Source organism: Acyrthosiphon pisum, chromosome A1 (assembly GCF_005508785.2).
Source record: "Acyrthosiphon pisum isolate AL4f chromosome A1, pea_aphid_22Mar2018_4r6ur, whole genome shotgun sequence".
Taxonomy (NCBI): Eukaryota; Metazoa; Arthropoda; class Insecta; order Hemiptera; family Aphididae; genus Acyrthosiphon; species Acyrthosiphon pisum.
This window is the reverse complement of record NC_042494.1, coordinates 84,772,995-84,785,389: the sequence shown is the minus strand read 5'-3', so window position 1 is coordinate 84,785,389 and position 12,395 is coordinate 84,772,995. Positions and strand designations below refer to the sequence as shown.

The 12,395-nt window shown below is 27.5% G+C and overlaps 1 long non-coding RNA gene and 1 other non-coding gene across 2 annotated transcripts in view; one reads left to right on the top strand and one right to left on the bottom strand.

The window, feature by feature from the left end:
• LOC107884583 overlaps positions 1-4,266 on the top strand; it is a 23,894-nt gene extending 19,628 nt beyond the window's left edge. The window contains exons 2-4 of the long non-coding RNA XR_001680025.2: positions 2,867-2,958; positions 3,155-3,276; positions 3,343-4,266. This is a non-coding gene — a long non-coding RNA (uncharacterized LOC107884583). The remainder of the gene's footprint in view (positions 1-2,866; positions 2,959-3,154; positions 3,277-3,342) is intronic.
• Positions 3,450-3,522, bottom strand: TRNAK-UUU. Its single transcript has one exon. It is a non-coding gene; the product is annotated as a tRNA-Lys (tRNA).
• Positions 4,267-12,395: the final 8,129 nt, after the last annotated feature.

Sequence of the window (12,395 nt, the reverse complement as noted above, 5' to 3'; positions counted from 1 at the left end):
TTTTTATTTATAAGCATTTAAAGTTCAAATTTTGACAACATATTATGTAAAAATCACGAAAATTCGTAAATTATTTTATGCTAGAAATTCATAAAAAATTTTCCTTTTATATCTAAGATTTCAAAATTTAATACAAGGCTCATAATATATTTTTACAATAGCAATTGAAAAATAAAAGAAATATATAGTCACGATTTTTTTTTTATAAGCATTTAAAGTTCAAATTTTGACTAAATACGTATAAATTACGGCAATGTTCAAATTATCTTAGACAGAAATTCATAAAAGTTTTTCTTTTTAATTCTAAGATTTGGAAATTTAATACAAGGCTCCTAACATATTTTTACAATAGCAGTTGCAAAATAAAAGGAATACATTGTCACAATTTTTATTTATAAGCATTTAAAGTTCAAATTTATACGAAATATGTCAAAATTGCGAAAATTTGCAAGTAATTTAGTGGTTGAAAAATCGTAAAAATTTTTTCTTTTATAACTAAGTTTTTAAAATTTGGTACAAGGTTCTCCATAAGTTTTTCTTTAAAAATAATATATCCTAGACTGACAAATCATCTCCGTTCAGAATCGTTTTTCGTATACAATGATATAATATCATTGGATTCAAATTTAATTCCATCCATTACAGTAACCCACTTGTAACCTACTGTACAGCAGAGCGACATCCACGACTTACCCGCCTTTTTTAAGTTTTGACTAATCTATAATATTAGTTGAATAAAATGTTATCAGTGTACCAACATATTCTTATAACCTTTTCGATGTAAAAGTATTGTTGTTTTTTTTATTGATAATAGAATAATAGACTTTTTTATTTAATCGGCATTCAAAATTTATTGAAGATTTGGAATAGTTAATAGATTATAGACTACACATTCCATGGGGTACCTACATATTACCGCTTTGGCGCTTTATATCGGTCAACTAGACATTTAAAAAATTTTTAAAAACCTATAAAATAATGAAAAATACATATTATATACATGTTATGTAACTATATAAGTGCTTTCAACTACATATAAAACCCGCTTTTATACGAAGATACGAAAACTGATCGAGAAAATTAGTGTATCCAATTATGGACCACCCCGCTTATATGGCATAATAAACATATTATTATACATAGTTATAAAAGCGGCGAGTGTATTTTTACATAATATTATACTGTCGTGCGTAGAAAACACTTTTTCTGATCCGTTTTGACTTTATACTCGGGGCGTACAAATCACTAATCAGGGGGTACTCGATCTATATGCCCTATAAGCGTAGGTTTTTGAAATCTCGTACATAAACGATTTCCGATCGGACTGCACATCACGCACCCTCCCTCCCTTCCACACACACACACACACGCGCACACGCATGCAAGCACGCACAATTAAGTAAAAAAAAAAAAACTGGAATCGTTATTATCTCCTCCGGTGACGACGAAGCGCCTCTCTCTCCCACTCAAAACAGTGGTGCTGCTGCTGCATATCAGTGGCGGCTTTATATATCGTCCATCGCCTTCGTATATTATATTATTCGGGAAAAAAAACCTAACATCGGCGGCGAATGGCGACGAAGACCACGACGAATGGTATATTTTAATATAATATACGTAGGTATTATTAATTGCTCTTCTATATATATAATATATCCGTGGCGACTGGCGGTGGTGCACGGTCGTTTACGACGACGATTTACATGTATAATTATATACTAGGAGGTATATTTTTATAGGCACACATACGATGGCGTTCAACATAATATAATAATGTGTAGGTATTTGGTATATACCTATAACCTATTATAATATGAATATCCAATGTACACGCGAAACCCGCCGACGGGCGCGTTCGATCCACGGCGGCGGGCTCGTCGTCGGATCGCGTGCTTGGGTTTTAATATTACAAAATTATAACTTTTTATACCTAAGTATCGAAGAAATAGATTCTTTCGACTTTATAATAATATAACGATATTGTGTCGATTCCTAGCGAACCGCAGAGTACAAATTGCCACGATGTAACCTATACCCGTATTCACGTATCCTTTATCACTGTAGTTTTGCGTGCGTTTTGTCGTGCTTCGATGTACAAATTTAAGAAAAAAACTTCACCTTGGCCCTACGACGTGCTGATGAAATTTATATTGTAAACAGTAATTTGTCATATTGTGATCTTAGTGCAATCGTGCGCTTTACCAATAAATAAGAATAACGCCGTAATACACAATAATAAATTACTATATTATAGTTTATACTTTCGGTCAGGCACATCCTATTTATCATAATAGTAATTTATAATGGGTACACAATACCACAATGCACTCAAATCCGGTTCGAACAAAATATGTCTTAGTGTCTATTATTACAACATCAGTAACTCCTTGGACCAAATCCCCAATGTCGATTTAATTGATTTATTTTATCAAATACCAAACAGCCATATTGACACATCGTTTTCATTTGTCAAAGTTAGATAGTATATTAATTGTTCAATAAAAAAAAAACTTTTATTTGACGAAATACACAAAAAGATTGCATGACCTCGAAAATGTCAACTTTATGGTAAACGTATTTTTATTGGAAAATAATATATGTCGTTTAGTGACTATTTTTGGTAATACACTTTATAGGTACTTCGAAAAGGTAATTTTTCTCATATCTCTAAAAAATGGTTGTGTATGATATTGGATATGAACGGTCTTCTGCATATTCAGCTTGTTTGGTTTTTTTAATTTCAACACTTGTTTTATATATTATTTTTTATATAAAATTGTATATTTGAATCAGTCTATCAATAATGCAAGCCTATTGTTCTATTCGTTTCCTGCGATAAAAATGTTTTGTCTATTTATTTTCGCAGGAAACGCTACAACGTGTGGCAACTACTTCGTAATTCATCGGTCATCAGAAACGGTTGTCCTGGAGCAAACAGGAAATTCAAATTACAAACAAGTAAACAATCAATTAGTAAAATTTCTACTGAATTTAGAATTTTTTTTTTTTTTTAAATCAAACACAAAAATTAACCATAGAAGTATCGAGGAAACGCAGATTTTGCGTGTAGGGTCATATTGTGTTTATGGAATATCATTTTTATTTAATCTTATTCATAATTATTAATCAACCATTATTTGGGATTTATTTTTAGTTTTCATAAAATACCATTGAATATTACAATGAAATCGTACAATCTATCGTCATCGTGAAAATGAATGGTATAAAATATGAATTATGGCTGACCAACATTATTTGTTGCCGGCGTGGTACGAGGTGCGCCATCTGTTGAACGCGGTCGGTAGTCACGATTTTGAAAATGTGTTTTTGTATGTTTTCTAGAGTTGGCGACGAACACACGTGATAACGAACGACATAATGCTCCTTCAATGCAAATGGTGGTTGCAAAAAAATTGGAAAATATTTGCGTGAAAAACATGCAAAAAGTTCGCCCGGACAGGGACTCGAACCCTGGACCCTTAGGTTAAAAGCCTAATGCTCTACCGACTGAGCTATCCGGGCTGTTAATACATCTGCTAAAATTACCTCTTTTAAATACGATGTACGCGTTTCGCAAATTCGCAAATTTTTCTTAAACTTTAAGGTGTAATTTTATAATTTTGTACAATTTGTTCATATTTTAAATTAAAACATTTGCACTTTAGACTAAAATACGCATTACCACGGAAATCACGTCTTTAAAAATTTTTAAAGACGTGATTTTTAACGCTGATTTTTAAACTGTTTGAATTTCTTAGCGGAAACCATTATTAAGGAAGTTAAGTTAAAATTACTCATGTTCACATTACGTATGGATACATGGTTCAATGAGACCTCGTGGAGGGTGAAATTTATTATAATTATTAGGTATATAAAGGTGCCCGGCTCTGGAAAAACAGATAAGGTTTCCGCCTTCTGCTCAATAAGATCCTCGACAACTTGAAAGTTTCGTAGCTCTAAAATTATCGCCTCGTATTCAACGCTGATTCAAATTTCAAGTATACATTTTTAGTTATACAATTGAAAAATTTAAATTAGTATAAGATCCTCAATATTCCTAGTTATTTTTAAATTAATGTGTATAATGTTTTAGTATTTACAATTTTTTGTAACCACCATTTAACTTACTAGGTAGTAGGTAGGTACAATCCCGGAGTAAGGGGGGTACAGGGGCCATTGGTTTTGGGGAACCCCATCTCTATCCTAGAAATATATTTTTTTAAGCGTTCAAAACAGTTTTAAAAAAAATAAAATCATTTGAGTAGTAAGTAGTAAGTAGGTAGTAGTTATAAAATAAAAATATTCTTAATTTTAGATTACGAACAATATAACTAAATGATAATAAATACAAAATTAAAAATTGATATACTGATAATTGATTACAATATTATGAATTATGATGAATACGTATATGAATATGAATATGAATAAGTTTATAAAATGGGAGTTGTGAAAATGTGTACTATATTTAGCAATGGTACGTATAGATCATAGTCTTTATTATTTATGATTGTACTTGGTAATATATCCTCTCTAGGCATATCTACCAACTACTAACTACAAAGTAGGTAGGTATAGGTACTAGCTAATACAAATTGACTGTAGCTCATTTCCTTGATAAAAAATACGGTATAAGTAGGTAATATAGGGGCGGTCAAATCATTTTGTCATGGCTGTGGGGGAGGGGCTTATCTTTCAACATACACAGCTATTAGATCAATAAATATAATTTATGGTACTGTTTGTTACCTCTATCTGAGGCATTCTAAGTTATTCTAAATATTGAAAAAAAAGTACATGGGACCCCGACTATGCCAGTTATTGTTTTACAGACAGGTACCTATACCTATACCTATACGGCTATACCTAGACTCAGTACTTAAGTATTAATAACCTACATATTATATGCATACTCTATACGTAAGTTTAGTTGTTTATTTTATAGTTTTTAGTTTCGTCTTTCATATCTGCTCATTTGGTTCCGACAATTAGAAATTTAGAACTGGTTCATTTTTATAATTATCTATAACAATATTATATTATAAAAATCCTTCAATCAAAGTATCAAACGCTGACCATTGGTCATCGACTATTGATTAATATTTAAACATAAATGTGTACGATAATATTATAGTATATCAAATTGTATAATACACGAGTATACGACATATTATGTGTACACTGTACCTATTATATATTTATATGGGTATATCTATTGATTAATTATAATACTGTTTTATGTATTTTTATTTGTATGAACGATTAACTAGGAAACCGATTAAATCGTCATTATTACTATAAAAAAGTTCATCAGAATTTGAAGTGATTAAATTAAAAAGTATGTATGTACACAATAATTAATAACAATAATACAGAAAAATTCTACATAATAAGATATGGCTTGGACATTTAAGATGTTAGATAATATATAATTTATGTTTCATATTATATATTATGTAGTTCTAACTTATGATATAATGTATTTAAATTATATTTTATTCTTGTACCGAGAATTAAATAATATTTTTAACTTTTATTGATCGTTCTATGGTTACAGTTCTCTAAGTCTCTCGGTTTCACAGTAAATCATTATATACATTATAAACCGTTATTTATTTAATAATTCATAAATTTTTGATATGGGTTATCCTTAAAAAAATTAGGTTAGAAAGATCTGATATTAATCTAACTTACGAATATTTGTTTTATGACTGATTGCTTTAGACTTCTAACTGGCCATAATGAAAATATGCTTTTACAATTTAATTTTTGAAATGGGAGTTTTATCTTTAAAATCGCTTCCTAAATTATTTATTATCAATATATTATAATATGTATATTTATATTACACACATGTGTGTACGTGTTTAGGGTATTATACATATGACTCAACGTCTCAACTTGTATTACGATAGATTTATTTATTATATTATAATATGATATATGCAGGTACACTGCAATATTTCATATTAATATGTGTTGCATGGGTGTGAGTAACGAAAACAAATACGATAGGTTTAACGTCCCCTTAATATCATATTGAGTGTTGACTGTTGAATAAATATACATACCAACGTTATTAAGTGTGAAATAACTACGAAATATATCGAGTATCCCGCTCTAATCTCGATGATTTATTGATTTTAATTTTGAAGCGATACCCGGGGCGATGAAGCATAATAATATAAGTACATTTCCCCCGAAACTTTAATGTAACACATAAATCCTATATAAATCTTCGTAAATATCAGAACAAATATAGTACAACGATAAAATTATTAATAATAATATTAGGTATAATATGGGTAATAACGATTACAGGTATTAACGGTTTAGAGTTAAGAATTTATATTGAACTTGACATTTCGGGATGGGCTGCCTACTCTGCAAACATCGAACATAAAAACGATGAACGAACTGCAGTTATTACGTTTACCAAAATATGTACATACCTATGCATTTATACATATTATCATTAGGTGGGTTCATTTATGTACACGAGTAGGTACCTATATGCATAATAAAATGTGTAGTGTGTAGTGTGCAGTACACATTAAATTTGACAGTCACTGTAAATCGAGTAAACAATAAGTTATGTTATACCTACTCATGAGATGCATTTCTAAAAAAATAGAAAATATATTACGTTTATACAGGTATTGAAATTTCAAAACAAGATCAATATTTAAATCTATAAAGCCATAAAGATTAGGTATCACAAGTTTCGTTTTGTAATAATTGTTTTGAGTTGATTTATTGCCCTTTTTATTCAAGACCACTATTATTATATAGGTACCACTTGTAGTTTTCTAAATCTTATTTATCTAAGTTAATGCTGTTTTTAGTTAGTTATAGGTGTTATAATATGTATACTATAGAGCACAATTGCGAATTTTAAATGCTCTAAGTATCCTTAAAATATGCTGTAAAAAGTACCTACTCAATTATTTATTTTTCAAAGATGAGTATATTCCGAGTATAGAATTGAGATTGCAGGTAATAACCAATATAGGTATTGACAATTGAATTTAAAAAATAAAAAAGTATTGTTGAGAATAATCTATTGTATGAGGTATGACCATATATAGTTACATCACACATATTTAATATTTATGCAAAGTATTTAGATACAATAAAAAGCATAAACAAATAAATGCAATAAAAATGTAAATAACCATTTATATACAATTTTTTGCACTTTAAGGTACGAGTAGAATGTCTAAATATGTCAAATTAAACATCCTATTTAGAATGGTTGTGACTTAAATTAGATTTATATCTCACTAGGTACTCATTAATTGTAATTTTTTAACAGAGTCGATCGTAATAAAATAATAAATGCACAGCCCCGCTGTTTAAACTTCGAGGAATACATAATACATGATATTAAAATACAATAATATATATTATTACATAATATTATGTAGTATTATACACACGTTATATATTATTGATAACCATATAATATATACCCAAGATTGGGTGAAAACCGTTATACGTTTTGAATACATTTTTTATTTTTATTTCTATATTTGAGGCACCAATATACAGATTTTGAAACATAAATGTACATTTTTGTGAGTCATTATCAAACATGAACAATCCCAATTACGTGCCACGTGCATGCTATACACGTTAGTGGTTATTTTTTTTTATTATTTTTTTATAGTACATACCTATTTGAGTGATATTCCTGTTATTCTTTAAGTATTAAACTTAAAAATGATAATTTTACTATTGGTAGATATGTATATGTATATGCATGTGTATTGCGTTATTCTCGATTTTTCGAAGAACCATTTTTTATGACTGTTAGTGGAAACGGATCGTAATAATTCTTTTATCGTTTTCGTTAATGATTATAAAATAATAACTTATATTTTCTTATTACTTATTAGACAGTGCTGTAAATACCTTCATTATACTATTTTAATTTTTAAATATAATGTCTTAGTAGTTGGTAACCTTTACAGGACTATACAGTGCTTACGTATACATATTAAAATATTTTTTCACATACGACACATTAATTATTATTATATCACAATATATTATATAATAACTACTAATTCCATATGAAATTAAATTAAAATTGACATCAGAATATATTACAGCTCTAGATGCAGGATTTTATTTTCGTAAATATCATGTACCTAGGTAGGTGATAATAACTGATAACTGATAACTAATATGCTTAGTTAAGTTATGCTAACATATAACTATAGGTACGACGAATTTATAATTGAAAACTATTTTACATATGGACGTGATGATTGTTTGTAATTTCAAAAAATCTTGCATCACTAAAAAAAGTTACAAAAACTGAAAGTATTCGACCTTTACCTGAAGTGTATACAAAAATATTCTATAGCACTCATTATGTAGATCTTTGCTCTTTGTACTACAACACGTCTACCACTAATATAATATAGAACACGACTATAGGTACAACTAAATAATTTGAATTTTTTGCAGACGTCAATTATTATTTCTTGCTTGTTAAAATTGTTATATAATCCTTAATCGTTTCGTACAAATAAATGTAATATTTATATTATAATGAAAGAAATCACGCGATTGATTATATATTTCAATCTATTTTACTGCTCATATAATAATAGTATATAATATAATATAATATAATAATTTATAGTACTTTTTGTATTGTGTTTAAATATTATAATGCATAAAAATATTTTTGTTTGGAAGACAACCAAACATTTTTGCAGAATAAAATGTGTAATTTTTATTTGTGTTAACTCGTGGTATGATTTCTTATGTGAGATAAAAGTATTCGTTGTATAGTGATAAATATAATACATTATTGTGTACTCTGAAGTCCCATAAAAAAACATAAGTCATTGGAAATAATTATACTAAATTCAACTTTTTTATTACTTATAGATTATTTAACCGAACGCATTGATGTTTAATATAATAATAAGTATGTATTAATATATCATTGTACAATTTTAGTCATCAAAACGGAATGAAACGGCTATCGGTTATTTCACAACCATATATAACTACTAACCACGCACGTCATGTCGAAATCATGTTAAGATTACAGGAAATTGTTTACTAAGTTAGGGCCAAGGAGGGGGGGATTTTAGAAGTGCCAAATCAAATCATATATAAAATATATTATAATATATCATATTTTATTTTACACATTTTTACATATTTCGTCACAATATAATATAATATATACATTAAACCTACCTAGGTTCATGTTTGTAATATTTTTATACATATAACCTAATTTGCGCAAGTGGCCATTAATACACTTCATTACATTGTGTAAACTGTAAGAACTACTTTTTCTAAGGTAGACAATTTTATCACTGATGTAAACAAAAACATTTGAAAGCTCCCTGCAGTCGTGTTCAATTTGAGTTTTCACTTTTCAGAACTAATAATTACTATATAATCTATAGCAGCACATACGCGGTAGTGGAAGTAAAATAGGTTTCCATTGAAACCTTTCAAAACATTTAAAAATTCGCGTTAACTCTACGACTCTACGACATTTGATCCTATTTCAGAAGTTTCTATTCAAAAATAAAAATAAAAATTTTCCCAAATTTGTATTGAAATAAATATTTAGAATTTATTTAATTTATATACTTTATAGTCCACTTTGGATATATAAAACAACTTAATACCTAAAAAATTACATTAGTTCAAAGTTTAGGTCTCGCGGAAGAAGCAGAAGCTGTAAAAATATGGAGCATTGTAAACAAGATAAAGAATAAGGTAGACTATTGAAATTATGAAGAAGATTAATGTATCATTTAACTATTTAAGTAATATTACAACACACAGGGTGATTCACCTATCATGATCATCCCTATATTTTGTCCTTTAATAATGAATTTATTCCAATTCAAATTTTTAGAATTTTTTTAAATAATTTAAGGAATGTCCTGTGGTAAACCATTTTTTTTTCAAATGATAATTACTCCTTTTTATTGTAAATAGGTGAGGAGAAGATATTTTTGAAAATGTTGATAGTTATAAATCAAAATTCGAGTATACGTAGTATCTGAGTTATTATAAACTTTAAGTAGTATAATATCTAGTCTATGGCTAACAGTTTTAGAATAGATATGAGGGCTATTATGATTTTAAAATTTTAGTAGCTAATATTAATTTCTTACAATTCTATAATTTGTAAAAATTATCCGAGTACATTAATAACTTGACTAAATAAAATTTTATATTTCATATAATTTGTTATTAATATATAATAATGCAATATAATTATATTAATGATATAATATTATTAATTTATTATTATCATCCTTAGTACATAAAGTTAAATAACTCAGAAAATACTAGTTAGAATTTCTATTTAAGTATGTCAACATTTTCAAAAATATTATCTAATTAACAATCATATTTTTGGCTTTTGGTATAGGTCTAAATGTACCTATTTTTAAGATCTTAGCTTCTCAATATAAATTATATCAAATTTCTACCCAATGCTGAATATTTCCAAATAAGATTTTTCCCTCTAAGGCGTCGCAATGATATTTCAAAGGGTCCAGCTCACAAGAGGTTACACAATTCAAACATTTAAAATTTAAAATATTGTTATTGATATGAGTAGTGCCCGGAAGCTTATGCACTAAAAACTACGGAAATATGTATGCACTTATGCGGTTAAAAATCCTGATATATGCGCTTAAATATGCTTAAATATTTTTTAGATTCTGAGTGGGACGATGAATGTATTGATTTTACAATGATGTATGTTTTTTTTTATTTTTTTATTTTATTTTATTTTTTAATTTTTAATTTTTAATTTTTTTATTTTTGTGTCTGTGTACACGATAAAGTAGTCGAAATAATGCTTCGATTTTCAACTTCAGTATCTTGTTTGATTGGAAAGTGAATATCGTTGGGTGCATTGAGGAGGTCAAAATTCCCAGTAATTTTCAAAGCACCGTGAAAAACAAAGAAAAATTTATGAAAAACGGGAATTTTTACGCAAAATCGATTTTTCACAAAATTGAATTTGGTTTTTAGTGTAACTTTAAAACAAATGACATGAAATTTTCAATGGTTGTTTATATTTCCATTTTCTATACACGATAACATTTTCAAAATATTTTGATTTATTTTGAACTGTTTAGAGACATTTTCATTTTCCATTTTTTTTAGTTTTTTTTCTAAAAATATCAATTAAATTTTATTTGTTGATTAAAAAAGCTTGAAAATTTAATAGAAGGCTCCAAGTATATTGTTTCAAAGGCAGATGAAAAATATTAAAAATCCTTAGTCACAGTTTTTTTTTTATAAGCATTTAAAGTTCAAAAATTGACAAAATATGGAAAAATCACGAAAATTAGCAAATTAATTTTGAGTTAAGAATTCATAAAAATTTTTCTTTTTAAATCTAAGATTTTAAAATGTAATACAAGATTCCTTATAAGATTATCTACCTTTATCAAACAAAAAATATCTATAAGAAAGTCAAATTAAATTTTTATGATCGTTTGTAATTTAAATTTTTACAACATTGGATATTCACTCGATTTCTCATGTAGCGATTTTCTTATTTTGTTGTAATTCAAAAACGAATAACTGTAGATACATGAACATTTTACTGAATGTTTATATTAGCATTTCCTATATACCATACAATTTTGAAAATATTTTGACTCTTTTTGAGCTGTTTACGGACATTTTCGGTTTTCAATTTTTTTAGTTTTTTTTTCTATAAATATCAATAAAATTTTATTTGTTTGGTAAAAATGCGTGAAAATTTAATGCAAGGCTCCTGATATATTGTTACAATAGCAATTGTAAAATATTAAAAATACATAAGCACACATTTTTTTTATAAGCATTTGAAGTTGAAATTTTGACAAAATTTATCAAATTTAAAATTGAATAATTATTTTGTAGTTAAAAATTTATAAAATGTTCAACTTTTATAGCTAAGGATTGAAAATTTAAAACAAGATTTCACGTAAATATTTAATTCTGTTACCAAAAATTCTAAGAAATACATAAGCACAGTTTATTTTTATAGTCATTTTAAGTTCAAATTTGGACGAAATTACATATTGTATAACGCGTTATAAGTACCTAATGAATATTGTGATTTGATTAATTTGGAATTTATTATAGGTACCTATTATAGGTCAATTTTTTTTTAATACCATATATAATATTATGTCTTATACCTAGACTGACATACCGTCTCCGCTCAGAATCGTTTTTCTTATACAATGATATTATATCAATGAATTCAAATTTAATACCATACATTATACAGTGACCCACTTGTAATTTACTGTACAGCAGAGCGACATCCACTTACCCACCTTTTTTTTTACTATAAAACTTGTACGCATACACAAAAAAACACACGTCATTGTAAAATC